Below are 18,238 nucleotides of genomic sequence, written 5' to 3'. Positions count from 1 at the left end.
AAGCTGCAACGACGCCTGGCAACGCCAATTAGTCAGCCCAATCAACGATGCAATGCAATACGAGCATGCAACATGTGCGTAGCTCGTCTTATCGCCTCATCCCACCCCACCCCTCACCCTCTCTCTCTCACTCTCCCTCTTTCAGTATCACCCTCACCATATTTTATGGGCAAATGAAATCGGAGGCAACACCTGTTGCATCAGGCATTGCTCATTCTGATGCAACGATGCAGCAAATTCTCAGACTCACAGATTTGGCAAACGTGCAGTTGTAATTACGGTTTCGTATAACATTTTGTGGCTACACTGTGAGAAATTTTGTAGACCTTCTTGCCCAGAGATGATTTCACATAGACCTTATTTCATACCAATTGCTCTGCTTGACTTGATTGGAACCCACTTCTGTTTTTCTTACAGTGTCTGCTCTGAATGTCCTTTTCTCCAAAAGTAAATGTACCAGCAGCAATGAGCGCTGCTCGGCTTGGCCCAATTGCAGTGATGTGCTCAACTCAAATACAGGTAATAACAGGTAAAGCTGCTTTGGTACGGCTTGCATGCCTGGAAGATACCCTGAAAATGCTGAGTTCGGTTTTTCGAGGTATTTTCCCAAACAAGTTTTTATTGAGAATGACTGAAAAATTATTGAATATGAACTCATTTTCTCTCTTTCACACACTCTCTCTAAACAAAAGCTTTTGTATTAAGCAAAATGAAATGAGATATTTGAGTTAACGTTTCAAATTTCTATACTCTGGTTTTTGCAGTTCTCGAGTTCGACGTATACAGATGGTTACAGATCGATCCATATGTTGCTATATAGTTATTGTTTAAAGAGCTGGTCCCGCTTCTCTATTCCATATATTTTAACAAATATTGAATATGAATGTGACATTCGTACGTTTTTAAGTTAAAAAAAAAAAACGAATGCATAAACATTTTTTTTTATTTTGACGAATAGTCAATTCCTTAGCTCTTGATTAGCTCTATAATTGGTGCTAAATCTGATTTTAGGCAAATATTAATTTTCAAGATAATCACAAAAAAAAAAAAAATGAACAGTTCTACCTGAGATTTTAGCGAAAACTTAAGTGACAATTTATTACGAATAATTTTAAATTATTATAAATTAGCACATCTTTACAATATTTTTTATTTGATTCAAAAATATTGAGTAGTTGTTTTTTATTTTTTAGTTTTAATTAGGGTCGAATGAGACATTTTTCCCACCATACTTTTTATACCCTGAACCCATTGAAAATGGGAAATCAGGGTATAATGGTTTTGTTGAAATGTATGTAACAGGCAGAAGGAGGCGTGGCAGACCCCACAAAGTATATATATTCTTGATCAGGGTGACGAGCTGAGTTGATTTGGCCCTGTCCGTCTGTCTGTCTGTCCGTCTGTCCGTATGTTTGAACGCGTCGATTTCCGAAGATATAAGAGCTAGAGACTTCAAATTTTTTGTAAAATGTTCGTAATTACAGCGCGGATATCGAGTTTATCATTAAAATTCGATAACTCATCCCGATCTTTTTTTATCGATGAAAAACCTTATCGAAAACCAGTTATAAAATTATATCTTCTACACCTTTATTGCTAGAGTCTCCAAATTTTGAATGTATGCTTATATGCAATTTATACAATTTCGATTTTTGTTAAAATTTACCCCCACCTCTAAATTCACCCCCTCACCCTCACTTTTGTAAAACGCGTATTTCAAATACTAAAGACTTGTGCTTTGGCAATTACATGCATATTCATGTTATAATCATAATCTGAAAGTTTCATGAAGATCGTACGTCCATAAAAAAAGTTATTAAACAATTAAGTTCTTATAGTAAGCGCACACTGCAGCCCATGCGTGTTTATGCGTGGGTGCTTGTATGTGTATGTGTTTGTGTATGTGTGTGTGTTTCTTGTGTAAGCTGAAAGACGCGAAAAATTATTGAAATAGCTAGCACTCCAAGGGTTCAGGGGATCTCGTAGTCGAGCAGTCTCGACTAGAGCTTTCTTACTTGTTTTTATTTCATTTTTTTTATTTATTTTTTAGTAATTTTCCATGAATAATTATTAATTATTAATTATAATAAAATATCATATATCATATATCATTGCATAGTGTCTCAATAATAAAAACAAAATGTGCAATAGAAATGCTCAAAACAGAACTTTTGCACTTATTCGGGTTTGTGTCTCAATATTTCGAGATTTATTATGATAAAATGTATTATTGGTTTATATTAGTTAAATTTGATGGATTAGTTATAAAAAATATATTAGAACATGCTTTCATAGACTTTGAATGTTTTGGCTGCGGTTGACCTTTCTGGAGAAATGCCCATATCCTTTTTTTAGGGTATTTAAAAGTTAGCAAAAGTTCGACTCGAAGATGTTTTTTGACTACTCCCAATAAATATTTTCTGACGTTCGTCATCAAATCTTACTAGAGTTAGTGTTAGATGTTTTTTGAGATACCATGAAATATTTTTAATTGCCTCTGGAAGCTCATATTTTTTTAACTCATTTACCTGAAACGTTTTAAATAAAATATCTTAATGCAATCTTTATTATAAAGGTTTTCAATGTTATAGCTAAAGGAAATAATGAAAAACTGAAAAAAAAAATCTAAAAAGTTACATTATATATTTCAGTTATATTATATATTTCAATTTCTATACAATATGAACAATGTACATATATTTAGGTTAAGAGTTATGGAAATATTTAAATAAAAATGAAAAATAAACATAAATATATTTACGTGGTAATAATTTTTGGTTTATTTATGTACAATATTTATATGCTCATGCATTTATAAATTTATACATTGTATCATACTTATATGCAAATATTCCACTTTTTGCCAGAGAAAATGCCGTCAGCCGCTCAAACTGTCACAAAAAACCGCTGAGAGAGAACTTTTTAATTTGATGTAAAATGAATTTGATGTGTCAAGCAAAAAGGGAAACGTTCTTGGATCTGTGTACGCCGAGTTGAGCTGCAAGTTGGAAGCCGCAGCAACTTCTAATTGACAGCGGTACACACCAAGAATTATTGCCCCACAGCCCATCCCGTCGGCCCGACGCGTCGGAGGTACAGTGAACTCGGGTCGTGTCCATGAATGGCTGCGCTTAATTCGACAGCTTCAAAGATTTATAAACGTTGCCGGCTTGACAAACGCTGATGAATTGCCCAATGCTGTGTGGGTGGATGGATGGACGGGTGGAGGGCTGGACGGATGGACGAATGGCTGGCAGGATGGCTGGCAGGATGGCTGGCGGGAAGTTAATTTCTGTGAGTTGAACTTTGTGTCCCTTTTAATTAAAATTAATATGATTTGATTTCGAACCAACAGTTAATTAGCAGGAGCGCATTTTAATTAGCGGTTCGCCCCAACTAATCAAGGCTAGCAAATTCTATTTGCAATTATGTTTATAATTTTTGATTGCCATCATCATCAGCACCATCATCATCGCCATCATCATCGTTATCGTCATCATAATCATATTCCAATTAGCAGCATCCTCTGCAGTGGTCACGTCCGGCAATTGAATTAATTTTGTCTTGTTTTTTTTTTTTTTTTTTTTTTTTTTTTTGGGTATTTCCGCATATAATTCATTTAGTTTTGGGAGCTCCTGATAACTGAAAACAATTGTTATCATTGCCATAAGAATATTAAATATTATTTATATTAAATAAATATTTTGAAAGTAGAGATATTTTTTGCAAATAACAATTTTTTTAATTTCACCCATCATAATTGATGTATTTAATGCTCAATTGATCAAGCTGAACATTTAATCTTTATTCATAATGCATAAACCAAACATTTTAATAGTTTGAATGCCAGGAGACCTAACAGAACGTTAACTGAACGTATGCTGCTAACATCAAAGCGTGCTGTTAAGCTCCGAATGGCACTGCCAATGTACAGAATTTGTGAAGAATTCGTATTTTTAGCTGTTAAGCTGCCGGAAAAGTTATCGATAACAACGCGGCATTTGAAGCAAATGTATGCCGTCGATAATTCAGAAACAAAAACGAAGCCGAATGAGGCGGACGTGTGACGCTCGCGCGCGCATCATTTTGCATCAGTGCCGCAAAATGCGCGCGTGTTTCAGTTTCAGTTCGTGTTGTCATTTGTTGCTGATGGCCAAGTGAATGTGTTTACAAACAATGCAATGTCCGTTGTTTCCTTAAATCGCAATTGTACTCAAATAAATAAATGCTAAATGAAACTAAAATAAATAATAGTAACATTTAGTCAAATACAAACTAGACAAACGGCAACAATAAAAATAACAACAATCAAAACTAAAAACTGAACGTGGCTGCTGAGGGACGTGCGATAAGAGCGGCAACAACAATAACAATTCGCCGACTTCTCTCACTGCAACAACAACACCAACTATAGCAAGACAAGTGTGTGTGTGTGTTTTTATTTTAGCTGCATTCTTGTCAGCGTCGCTGCAACTACATCAACAGCGACGGCGACGGTGACGGCGACCGCGACCGCGACCGCGACTTCGCCGTTGAAAGTTTGGAGTCCCATAAACATCCAAAACGTGGTTTTCAAAGTAATTAATCTATTTATATATTTTAGCTTATGCATTATAATAGTAATAAACAAATATTGTAATAATAATTGCATTTGTTCGTGTTGTTTGTTCAATTTTTTTTCCTGTGCTGTGTGATGTGCTGTGTTGTGTGTTTACCTCTTAATTAGTTTACCTGCGACACGCTTTGTTTTGTTATTTTTTTTTGTGTGTGTGTGTTTGTGTGCGTATGTTATTGGTGAGTTGATATGTTTACCTTTTTGCTTTTGCTTCTGTGTTGATGTTTGTGTGCGTGTTTGCTGTTCTTCCCAGTTAAGCGGAGCAACAGACAAGCAAACAACACCAGCAGCAACACCAACAACAACAACATTTACAAATGTTGCTCATTTTGCATTCGTGCCTGGTGTTTTTATTTTGTTGCATTCTACACTTCCCGATGCCGACTGCAGCAGCAGCAGCAGCAACAGCAACAGCAACAGCAGCGGCAGCAGATAACATAAACTGCCAGCCGAAGCCGACGATCGCTCGCTGCCTTTCTGCCTGCTCTCTGCTCTCTGCTCTCAGTCACGGCTGCCACTTGAGCGAAATGCTTCGTACCAAAGAGGACAAGCAAAAGTACCAAATTCATACAAAATGTACCTAATCTCTATTTAAGTAAAATAAATTCCTAACAAAACTATATTGATTCGCGAAAATTATGAATTTTAGTTTGTGTATGTATGTATACATATATTATATATTGTAGTAAAATATATATTTTTTCTAACAAATGTACATACAATTAAAAACTAAATAATTTTAATTTCTTAATTTTATAGTTTTCGTTTATTTTAGTAATTTTATTTAAATTCAAGAATTATATTTTGACATTCATGCAGATGTACCCCAAAATTGATCTGGCACTTTTGGCCATTTTCCATTTTTTCATACATAATATGGCAACTCTGGCACTTTCAACTTCAAACTCTCTGCTCTACATTCTCCGCTCTGCAGCTGCTGCTCCTTTGGAGTCATTTCCAGTACAATTTGAAAGCTTGTGCGATCTTGAAGTGTCCCATTGGTGATCTCTGCTTGGCTCGCTCTCTTGGCGCTGGCCACGCTGGAAACTCAGGGGCAATCACAAGTGCGTTGTGCAGACACTTGGCCATAAACATTTCCTTTTGGCCAAATGCATTAAATGCATTTTATGGTCGCCTCGTGCGTTGCAGGTCGTTAACAATGCCTGGCCACGCCTTCGCCGCCCCAGTTTTTAGTGGCGCCATAGACACTTGACCATTAAAACATGAAAACTAGCCGAACTGGCCAACTGGCCAACTGGCCAACAAGCCAGCAGGCCAGCAGAGCTGAAAACCAACAAGCCACAAGCCAATTTACCGCCTGCAGCAAATTGGCAACAACATCGATACTAAAATATCGAAACTGTGTGAGCCTGATGCGACATTGCAGCTTGCAATATCCCTAACGTCTCCTCTCAATATGCCAAACATAAAAATATTATTCCAATAACTGTTATGCTCCATTACAATCTGCAACTACTCGCCCTAAAAATCAAATCAAATTGTGACTTGCACCAAATATCCTGCACACTCGATTGCAATTCATGCATCAAGTTTGACATATTTAATGTGGAACGGCAACTTTTTTAATGCTACGTACTAGATATATCTAAAAATAAGAAATCTTGTTGGTATATGAAATGCTAACAACATTACTTAGGCCTTCAACTCAATAATTTTATCTGCTGAAACGAAGCTTGTTCCCCTACGTATATGTGTATAGACATATATATAGAATCTTTCAAATTTGAAGTCGAATTGGAATTCAGCTTAAATAGAATTTGTAATTTTAGCTCTTATAAATTATTGTTGCCATTGTAAATACATTACATTAACTCAAGTTATTGTATATGAAGTTATCTCAGTTATCTTATCGTAATCGACAATCTCGACAAATTCGACAATCTATTCGTAATACCTCCCAAATAAACAACCTCCCACATCTAACGAGTATGCAATTTTGAGCAAACCTAGTCTAAGCTGACCCGAGCTCAGCTCATTTAGAAAACCAGAGCTAAACTTACCCGAACTCTACCCGATCAAAGCTCAGAGTATCTGCCAGTCGTTCACTCCCGACTCTCCCGCCCATTTCTCGCTTCGATTCGGGCATTGCAATACGATTCTCATGCACTTGTGAGTATTTGTTTTCTTTTCTTATAATTGTTTCTATAGAAAAGCTGTAGCTTTCGGTTTTAATGACGTCTTTGGAGAGCACACACATGAGTATACGATTTTATTAGATAATTCAAGTAGGTTTTCTTCTCTGCGGTTTTGTTTTTCTCGCAGTGTACGAGCTGACGTAGGTTTGCAGTGGGCTTTGTGAGTGCATTTGCAGTTATGTGTAATATCGTATAGAATTTCAATACCATGACTACGCTTGACGTTTGACAAACCGAGCGTTAAGGCGTACGAGGTGGGTGGACTTCTGGGCCATGTTCCGATAGGGCGGGCATCACTTGGGATCCACTTTATGGTGGAGCACACAGCTGTTAACTTACGTAAGCATATCTCAATATCAAACAATGTCGCCTCAGCTATTTATGAGGACAGGAGCAGTGCAGCGTGGCAAATATGAGTGGATCTGCTCTATCTGTAAGCCGTACAACAACAACTGTAGTGCCTGGCAGCACTACAATAGAAAGTGCTCAAATTCTATTCTCGAACACTTCTCGGCTCTGGTTTCAAATTAGCTTTGAATATTTCTATTGTGTTTGCTTTGTATTTCTTTGTTTTGAGCACTTTGTCAACTGATTTTATACTCGTCCATAAACTGGAACAGTTAGGGCTTTTCCTTCATATAATGATGTAATGAGGAATACCCATAAATTGTTTTCAATATAAATAATCAGTTTTGCAACAAAGAAATGCCCATAAATATCATGGAAAGTGCAACAATTACGATAAATATCGAACTATTTTGTATAAAACATTCTATAGTAATATGCAGTAAAAATATAATAAATCGAGACCGGAAAATACCAATAATTATTTTTTAGAAATGACTTGGGTTTTAAAGTATTTTTGGAACTAACAAAACATATATATTATGGCCTATACTAAAATGTCTATATAATAGATATTGATCTATCTAGGCAGGAAATTGATATGCAACAATAAACCGAACTTAACAGAGCATTAGCAGCTAAGTGTTAACTGTGCGTAACATGGATATGTTAAGTTAAATATATTTAACAGATGCACACTTCTCATCTGAGATATCTGAATAACATTGTTGAATAAGTGCTAAATTATCAATTTGAATGATTTGATAAAAGCACATTGACCCGTTCAGGCGTGATGTTTTTTCCCTTTCTGCTGAGTTCAGTTTTATTGCTGGCTATGGCCGCGCGTTAATTGTGCGTGGGAGTTCCCCGTGCTCGAGAGTTGGGCCCGCTGACTTTGGGGAAATACCCTCAGGCTGCGGCCAGCATGTAAGCCATTTAATGTGACAACATTAGTGCAGCAATGCAAGTGAGAGCATTGGTCGAAACAGCACAGATAGAGAAGAGGGTTAAATGGAGAAATGACAAAATAACGCCTGGGATTTACCAAGCAACATTTTATTATTATTATTATTATTATTTTTTTTTTTCGGTTTTTCCTACATATATATGTGTGAATTTTCGTGTGCTGCTTATCCTCTGATCTGGGTCCTTGTCAGCTGATTTTATATTCATAAGCTCACATGCTGGGCACGATTCGAGACAAAAGCTTATTAGTTAAAGTCAACAACAGAATTAATTTGGCAAATGTATATTACGTTTCGATTTAATGTTCGGCTGCTGCCGCTGAACTTTTAAATTACTCGTATAAAAATTTATGATTTATATACGCATTATATATACAAACACACACACATTGAGACTGAGAGACGCACGCGTTTAAGACCAGTTTCAGATTCCGAGCTTGACGCTGAAAATCTCTCGAAAATTTCCGAAGCGTGAAGCGACACCAACAGCAGCCGCAGTCGCAGCGACGTCAACGTCAGCGTCGACAGCGACAGCGACGGCAAGCGCTGCTGCAAAAACAGCTGTTCCGCTACGAACTTGAGGCAAAGTCAAGCGGGTTTATTATTGATGTTGTTGTTGCTGCTGTTGTTGCTGCTGTTGTGGCTGCTGCTGCTGTTACTCGTTCTCGATCAGCATCGAGTTGTCCAGTTGCTCAGATCGTTGGATGTCGCTTTTTGGTATGATTCAGTTTGCGATTTAGTTTTTTTTTTTTTTAGTATACTCTAAGCAAATACAAAGTTATTTTACTATGTCATGAGTCATGTTCAAACAAGATCAATTTTAGATGCAAATCTGTAGCTTCAGCCGATCTGTGCTGTAGATATCTGCGATACATCTTAAAATGGATCTATCTAATAAGCACTTCTTGAGCCAGATCCAATGAAAACTCACTTGATTTCGGCTGCAGTTGAGCTCTATAAATAATTTGTGCATTACATGAAAAAATTCACCGATTATATGAGATCCTCAGGAAAAGTGACGTTACGCTGGTCCAAAACTAAGTCATGTAACGTGACGTTTATGTTCCGAACATGAATAATTGAAATGCAATAAAGCAAATATCAAATTTATATAGAAACAAAGATCATTGAACTCTATAAGAGCTGTTAAATGTATGCGAATTGCACTTCCATAGAGTGAAAGGGGCTTTTACGCTGGATATATTTGTGTATGTTTAGGTAGGGCATACAAAATTGGTTACATTAACTAAGATTTTATAGTAGCTCGGAGCACGTGTTTTTTTTTTTTTTTTTGCTCTCTGTATTTTTCTTGCTTTATCTTGTTGCTGTTGTTCTAACCCAATTGCCCGGAGCTGAAGCACGGACCGCCTCTCGAATTGTATCTGAAACTGAACGGTCTGAAATCTGTGACTGTCACTGCGACTGCGACTGCGACTTTGAGCCAAGGTGACGTAATGCCAACGCCTAAAGTGGCTTTTATACGCTTCAACAGATCAAGTATCAATTACAAATCATTCACAAAGAGCCGTTGGCAAAAACAATTTCGCTTTGTGGGTCATCATCCATTTAAATTGACTTTGACTTTGACTTTGAGTGGGAAGCTTATCCTGCTGCCAGGAGCTGAGCTGCCTGGCTGGCCATTGCGGCATTGTCAGCGCATGATTGGCGTTAGTTTCAAGTCAAACATAAATACACGAATATATATGCATATATATATAGCTCAACTCGATATTAATATATACCTGATCCATGTAACTGCACAAGTTGTTCGCGACGATTTCAGATATTCGGTTCGAGCATAAATTATAATTAGCTAAAAATAGCTGAAAACGCAGCATTCGAGGGCTGCTACCCGCCCACCCAGCACTGGGCAGCCATTGGGCATCCACTTGACAACCACTTCTCGGGGCGTTCTCTCTCCCCCTCTCCCTCTCCCTCTCTCTTGAAGATACTTTATCAAATTGTTGTGGTCGCTGCTCTCGTTGTCAGCTGCTTTCGTATTAATGATAATATCGGGTTACCGAGGCGTCTTCTGTTTCACGGCGCTTCTGTTTCACACACTGGCCGAGCCAGAGCGAACACTTTGCAGACACCTTTTTTCCTGCCTTTTGCTTTTTTTATGCCATTTGCCATTTGCCATCAGCTGTCAGCATCTCAGCATCTCGGCCGTACGTAGACTTACACATATTAGCTCCAAAACTGTAGCATTTACCGATTGGCATTCCGAATATAAATAAACAACAATGAAAATGTTTTGTTAACAGCAACAAGAACAGCAACAACAATTACTAACAATGTTCTCGTCACGGCCATTGCGCAACAGCAACAGAAAAAAAAAAAAACTCCAAGCTAAAACTGAACTGACTGCTTAATGCTCGCTCAGTCTCTAAAACTAATTAAGGTGAATATGTAAATATTTATATATTCTAAATAATAACTGATATATAATAATAGATCAGCAGAGAACAAATCGAAACTTTAAAACGGACTGAAATTTCGATTGATGTATGTATGTATATATACGTACTTTATTCTAGTCTAGAGTCCATTTAAAACATATACGACTTCCCAAAACAATTTTAGCAAGACCACTAAATATATTACTTTAAAATCAACCAAGTCTCACGCAAAACCAATATACCCAATGCACCTCTTGAACGAGCATATAAAAAATATATATACATGAAATCAATTTGTCTAACTCTGCCGTTGTTTTTTAACGCCTCTTAATGGCATCTGATTTTGATGAATATATCTAGCAGGTATATACATATAATGAATGAATTTATAAACATATAGATACATATATCTTGAGATAATATTACCTGTGCTAAGGTACTTGGACACGCAGCCATATAAATATACATGGAAACAGGCTGCTCAGAAATTAGCGATATTTTTCATTCAACTCGAGCCAATCTAAGCGGTCTTAAATCAAACTGGTTCGAAAGCGAAATGTAATTGATAAGCAACTTTTTTTTTCGCTAGGTTAGAATCGCAATACTTCTACTTAGATAGCTTCATATTTTATGAAGTTATAAAAGTTGTCGGTTCATAAACGATTTATGGCGCTCTGAACTTAGTCGCATTACACAAGAGTTTAGGTAATGCACTCGTAATATATAATGTTGTATATAATACGAAATGGCGAATGACAGTTACGTTCCTTAAGTCGCTCATTCAAATAAACCAGTTCATTGATTAAAGTTCCCAAATGAAGCACTTGAAATGAATTGCTTAATGTGAAGAAAATGTCAACTGTTTCGTTTGGAGATCAGAGATTATTATGCGACATAAGAGAATGCAGATTTATTATGACAAAATAAAAGCAAATTAAATCAGAGATGTGAATAAGACATTGTTGCGTACATACAATAAAACATTGTTTTTATATATTGCTAAACATAATCGATGTAGATTCATTAGATCCAAATTCTGATTTGTAAAGAGCCTCTTACTTTACACTAGCTATTTAGGTGAGGGCGAGCTAGAACTAGTTCATGTGTTCACTTTTCAGTTTATGTAAACACACCTGAAACTTACTTGGAACTTGCACTTAATAATTCGAACCTTAAAAGTCATTTAAGATTCATTTACACAAGACAACAAAATGTGTGGAGCAAAAGGCTGACTTTGTTTGCTCAGAAGCTTTTTTGAATACTGAAAAGTAGTAGGGTGGGCAGAGGGAGAGCAAGGAATTAGAGAGAGAGAGAGAGAGGGACATGGAGAAAGAGTGCAGAACAGAACGAGAGCGAGGTACATAGTGACAGGGTAATACATTTAGCGCGAGAGGTAGAAGGATGGAGAGATAGAGAGAGAGAAAGAGAAATAAAATGGAGAGATAGAGGGAGAGATAAAGATATATATAGTGAGAGATAGAAAGAGAGTGAAAGATAGAGATATAGAGAGGGAGCGATAGAGATTAAGGGAGGGATGGGGAGAGGGAGAGAGATAAAGAGAGAGACAGGGTGAAACAGGGTGAGATAAAGGCAGAGAGAGGTAGAGAGTGAGACAGAGAGAAATGTAACAGAGCAGAGAGTGAAAGAGGGAAGAAGAAAGTAAGATAAAGAAACAGGGTAGACATAGGGAAAGTGAGAGATGGAGAGATATAAAGAAAGGATGTATATAAAAAGTGAGAGATTAAGAAAAATCGAGAAAGACAAAATGAGAGTGACAGTAAGCGACAGATAGATATAGTAGATGCCCGAAAGAAAGAGAGAGAGAGAGGGAGATAGAAACTACAGTGACATCCATAGAGCAAAACCTAATTTTGAATGAGAGTGACTAATATAACACTTTAATGAATTTCACCGACGATATTAGTACGACGAAATACTATAGAGATTTAAGATTCTTCCTTTAGTTAAAATGCCTAAAGTTTCATTTTTGAATGCAATTCAAAACGATCTCCCGATCAATTGTTAATCGATTGTTAATTAAGCTAATCGAGCTGCAGCGTGTGAAAACACTTCCGATGTGCACAGAATGAAATTAATTCGCTCCATTTAATCACAGTTTTGTTGGCCTGTGTTTGTTTCTAGAGAAAATTGTTGGGATTTCGGTAAGAGTATTTGAATATTCCCCCAGTTTCCGACTGTTGCTAATTGCACTTGGCATTGTTTGTGTTTATTTTTGGCCTTTTTGCGTCTGCTGGTGTTGCTTCAGTTGTTGTTGTTGTTGGTCTTGTTGCGGTTGTTGTCGCTGTTGTTGTTGTCTATTTACACGTTAACGCTTATTTATCTTTCAACTTTTCGACTTTGTGCTTAAAGTTCATGAGCGCGCGTGCCGCCGCCGCCCGCTACGCTGTGTGCGTTACCTGGTGCGATGTAAACAAATGTTTAAAAATGAATTTTTCAATTTTCATTCAACGATACAACATAAACGGCAAAGACCAAAGGCGAAGGCGAAGGCGCCGTGCCAATGCCTCCAGGCGAATCGTGTACGAATGGCCAACAGTGAAATAGAATTTACAAAAATAAATAACATAAAAAATAAACGGGAGCCGGTCAAGGTCAGGGCACCAACAGGCGCTACTAAAGGAAAGCGATTTCTTGGGGAGCCTGGCGAAGTGCTTCAGCTCATAGGAGTTTTTCTGCCAGGGGCAGTAGGAGTGGGAGTCGTGGAAGTAGGTCTAGTTGATTCTTTTATGAAAGTATAGAACCTGCATTTACATTTATAGATCGGATCAGATTAGAAATTATATAAAATATAATACAGTCCAGTCTCGATAATTTGTACCCTGCTGAATCGAAGATCGCGATAAATCGAAGAAAATTCTATACCCTTGAAAAAATCGTTCTAGATAGTTCTTTGTAAATCTAGACTCCACTGTATATAATAATACATAATATAAATGTAAAAGCCTTAACTTGTATTTTTAATCATTCATAAGTATTTTAACAAATCGGTTAGTCGTCCAAAAATTGATCATATCATCTCACCTATACCTACCTACCTACATACCTACCTATAGCACAGACTCCAAATTCATATATCCGTATGGCTTTAAGATGTATATAGGAAATCATTAAGTCTATTTAAACAGTCCCAACTAAAAATACTCTTCACGTGCCTTCCTTATAAAATGATCGTGATTAACACTTTTTATCGCTGCACTTATCATAATGAATGAATAAAGTATATCTATATATTTATGCGCTTAGTTTCCTGCTGTTCTTTATCGAATGTGCTGAAACAGTTTTCCGCTGTGCGTCTGCTCATAATTCGTAGGCAAAGCATCTGGCGCGATCATAGAGTCCATAAAAAAAAGAAACCATTTGGTCTAATAAACAATGAAGATATTAATAAAAAAACATTTATTCGCTGAATTACATGGAACTCATCAAAATACCTGACAATTGTTTATGCCATTAACTGAAACATCTGTGTGCCATTTCCATGCGATTTTACTTGATTTTGCCTCTCTCACACATTGTCTGTCTCCCTCTCTCACACTCTCACTCTCTTCCTCTTACACTCTACATATATATGTATATTATGGTAAGCCTAAGAACGATACGTTGGACTGTTTCTTTCAGAACTTTTGCTTTCCGCTGATCCCATTTTATTGAATTATTCACAACTTATTGAATCATTCTGTAATATATACATATACATATATACATATATGTCTATAAGTAGAGCTCTAGCTTTGAGTCAGCATGTCTAAATCATGCTTAAGCAGCGTGTTCCTAAATCTGGATTAGTCAAATTAAATAAAGTCCAGCTTAAGCTGGATTAATCTTTCCATCTGTATTAACTGACCATATTGATATATTGATGTGAAGTATTGACGACTGCAAGTATTTGGCGCAAAATGAGTGCTCCAAATTTAGAGATAAAAACTTTGATCGCATCTAAGTTGTATGCCAAAAGTTGAAGAGAGTATATTAGTTTTATAACATGTCCTATTTGGCTATTTCCTTAATTTTTAAATAATTTATTTACTTTAATTTATTTATTTTATAATTTTATAATTTTTTAATTCAGTTTTTTATTTATTTATTTAATTCAATATCTTTTTATTTATTCACATTGTAGTTGAAGAGAGTATATTAGTTTTATAACTTGTCCTATTTGGCTATTTCCTTAATTTTTAAATTATTTATTTACTTTAATTTATTTATTTTATAATTTTATAATTTTTTAATTAAGTTTTTTATTTATTTATTTAATTCAATATCTTTTTATTTATTCACATTGTATAGCTTTTATACGAATAGAAAATACTCCAATAATATCACTAATCCCATGGTGACTTATTTTTTACTTTTCTGATAACGCATCCCTTTTCCTTATCGATAACGGACTAAGTTATCGAAAACGTACCAATTCGTCGATAATTTGATTTCGCTTAGGTTAATTACCCTCCAAAAATAAAGCTATATAATATATAGCTATATATATTTATCTAATATATTTTATATTTATATATATATATATATATATATATTATATATATATATATATTTTTTTTTTTTAATATGGAACAGCTCCCACCCTTCCAGCATATGCTCACATAGCAGAGAATTGTCTTTGTCATGTGATAATTTGATATGATTAAGAAGCTTCAACTAGAACAAAAGTTGTTCCACAATTCGATTCCTATAGTTGTATGTGTGTGTGCGTGTGTATGTGTGTAAATTTGTATTGAATTAATGCAACATCCATAGAATGATTGGAATATCAGTCCTGCCCTTGGCTCAGGGTAGATCCAAGTCGAACCCATTCCCGCACCCATGAGTACACTCACTCTGTTTGTTTGTTTGTTTTTTCTTTCGTGTGAGTCTATTTGTGTAGGGTATTCGGAATGTTTGCTTTGGGCAGTATGCAGTTTTTATAAATCTATACATAATTTAGTTAGTTCCATTAAATACGCAGCTGCATTTGTCTATTGTTGTGGCCTGTGCTATTGTTTAGCATGGATTAGTTGTGGTCGAGGCTCTTTTCATGCACTTTTCATTGTTTTAGCTAATTTCGTAGTCACTCTTTAGTTAAAGCCCAAGCATTAGGCATAATTACGAGCTGAAGGTGAAGTTGTTGTTGTTGTTGTTGTTGTGGATGCTGTTGATGTGCTTGGTCGAAGCAGCGTCTAATTAACGCTTATATTAAAGCAATTGCTGTCGTCTTATTTGTCTGTGCCAGCAACAGCAGCAGCAGCAACAACAACAACAAAAACAACTACAGCAACAGCTGCGTTGACTTTTGTTCTTAGTCTGTTTACTTGGCTTTGCCTAGCTTAGCTCATGATTAGCCCATGTGTATGCAAAAGTACACACACACACACGCATACACATGCACATGCACATACATGCTCACATATGCTCAGTCAATTGCCAAGTGAAAGACAATGAAAGAAATTCATGCTGCGCTTGCGTCGTCGTCAACAAAAAATTATTTGAAATATTTATAAATTATTATTGTATTGTTATTGCTGTAGCTGCTGCTACAGCGTTGACTGTTTGCAGTGCGATAATACTAATAAAATCAGTTCAGTGGCAAAGTCGACAATTCCATGTGGACACACACACACGCACACACGCACACACACACACAGGCACACAGCTGGCTCTGACTGCATAGATACAGATATTATTTAATATGCATTTGGGGTTTTTGTTACTGTTTCAGCTTTAGTTGCTGTTTCTGTTTCTGTTTCTGTCATTGTGCCACAAAAATGACACCGACTAATGCCGCACATTAAATATTAATAACAAATTTATGCATAATCATACCACAAACCGCAATGGACATTTTCAAATTGTCTAGCAGCAGCAGCAATCGAAAGCAATTAACTAAAGAGATGCTGGCCATGGGCTAGAGATATACATATACATACATACATATATATGTACGTAAATATACATATATATTGGCAAGCTTAGGAAATGAGAATTGTAAATCGAAAATCTAATCTCTAAATCCTTATTCCAATATTATTGCGCACTGGGAACCAGAATGCATCAGGCGTATAAGCATTGCATTCAGAAGTCCTATAATTTCATTAATATAAAATATATGTTTCAAAATATAGCTTGAGATTTATATGTGGATATGGAATAGATATTTGGATGTTTAAATATGAATTATGGGTCAGACTTATACACATATAGCTAAGATATGAAATGCATTCAAAATTATAAGAAGTAAGTGTATTTTATTAGGGAATATCCGACTAGGAGATACCTGGAACTAATATAGATAACTAGAACTGGTTTATAAATCAGTCTATATACATGCTTACATACACATACTAATGTACACACACATGCATACACATACAGTCAGAGCATATTAAGTGTAGATAATTGAAATTTCTATTTGAAATCGCAGGTTGCTCAGCCTCCTTTTCGCTAGCATTCTGATTAAATATATATAGAATTAGAACAACTAGTAAATATATAGTAGTAGTAGTAAATATAGTATATCTAAGCTAAAAAGTAAACTTGATTAATATTTAAGTATCATTTGCATGGTCTAAAATATATTCACATATATATTCAATTAGCTGAACTGTTCCATTGTCAATGCAAAGCTTCTCAAAGACAGAATTTGGGTCAAGGTCACGCTTCACACCTGCCTGAGATTGTTCGTTGAGCCAATTGGAATTATGTTAGTCTTAGGCTTTCGCAGTGTATTCAAGGGGATTCCTCTGTGGCTGACATTCCCGATATTCATTGGGATTCCACTGGGGCGGCGCTAGACGTCGCCAGCAAATGCATTCTGTCAAATGACATAATCCCTATAAATATTGTGCAAACAATATGGGCTCGAGTACTACGGCTATTGCGGCTGCTACTGTGGCTGCAGTTGCTGCTGCAGTTTGAAAAGTGTGACAAGAGCGCTAAAGTGCAATAGGAAAAACAAGTGAGTCAGCCTTGGAGCGGGTGTGCACGACGAAGAGACACTGTGCACACAGAGCTGAGATATTGTGAACTGAACTGAACTGAACTTAATCTTATCGTAGCAGTTCTTGGTATCTCTGGCATTTACAGTGCTAATACAAATGCTACACTATATCCAGAATTGGTATAGCTCTATATAGATATAAAATATGTATATGCAATAGAAATAGAGAACCTCAGCTTTTGTGCATTGTTGGCAGAGCCGGCGTGGCCCATCATAGCCGCTTTCAGTGCGTCCAGGGTATTTATAAAGAGTGTCACAGTCAAAGAGCATTGAGTATTGAGTGCGCTCTGTAGGCGTGACAAGCGCGCAACTGATACAAATTAATTGCGGCGTAGACGCAGCGCAGACAATGACGTCGACGTCGACTGCCGCGTGGGGCAGCAGCAGCAGCAGCAGCAGCAGCAGCAGCAGCAATGCTTGACATTCGCTAGTGCAACAGCAGCAGAAGTCTCAGCAGCAGTCGCTGCAGACGAAGCTCTTCAAGTGCTCCGTGTAATTCGAGATGCTGCTTTTAAAGTCTGAGATCTTGAGAGCGCAGCTGCCTTGCAGCAGCCGCACCAATTACAACAACAACAGCAACAGCAATGCACATTTTATACAGGAAGTAAAATATTTTTTGCAATTCTCTTCAGCCTCCGACTCGGCTCGAGCAAGTTGCAGTAAATAATAATGATAATATTGCAGGTTTGTGACGTCAGAGGCGAGTTAAAAAAAAAAAGTGCGGCAATGGTAAATGAAAAATATAAACA

The 18,238-nt window shown here is 36.6% G+C and overlaps 1 protein-coding gene across 6 annotated transcripts in view; it reads left to right on the top strand.

Annotated features, from left to right (window-relative positions):
• Positions 1-4,019: 4,019 nt before the first annotated feature.
• The window catches only part of Ac13E (Adenylyl cyclase 13E), a 66,783-nt gene continuing 52,564 nt past the window's right edge, over positions 4,020-18,238 (top strand). For 4 of the 6 annotated variants that reach the window (XM_089474157.1, XM_089474158.1, XM_018014201.2 and 1 more), the window contains exon 1: positions 4,020-4,577. The gene's annotated coding sequence lies outside the window, so the exon portion shown is untranslated. Of the gene's footprint in view, positions 4,578-4,600; positions 4,795-8,779; positions 8,799-18,238 lie in introns of those variants that run through there. The other 2 variants (XM_089474153.1, XM_089474154.1) reach the window with 2 other exon arrangements.

The sequence above is a fragment of the Drosophila arizonae genome, chromosome X (assembly GCF_054131065.1).
Source record: "Drosophila arizonae isolate 15081-1271.41 chromosome X, UAZ_ARI_1.0, whole genome shotgun sequence".
In the NCBI taxonomy this organism is placed as follows: domain Eukaryota; kingdom Metazoa; phylum Arthropoda; class Insecta; order Diptera; family Drosophilidae; genus Drosophila; species Drosophila arizonae.
This window is presented reverse-complemented; position numbering and strand designations above follow the sequence as displayed.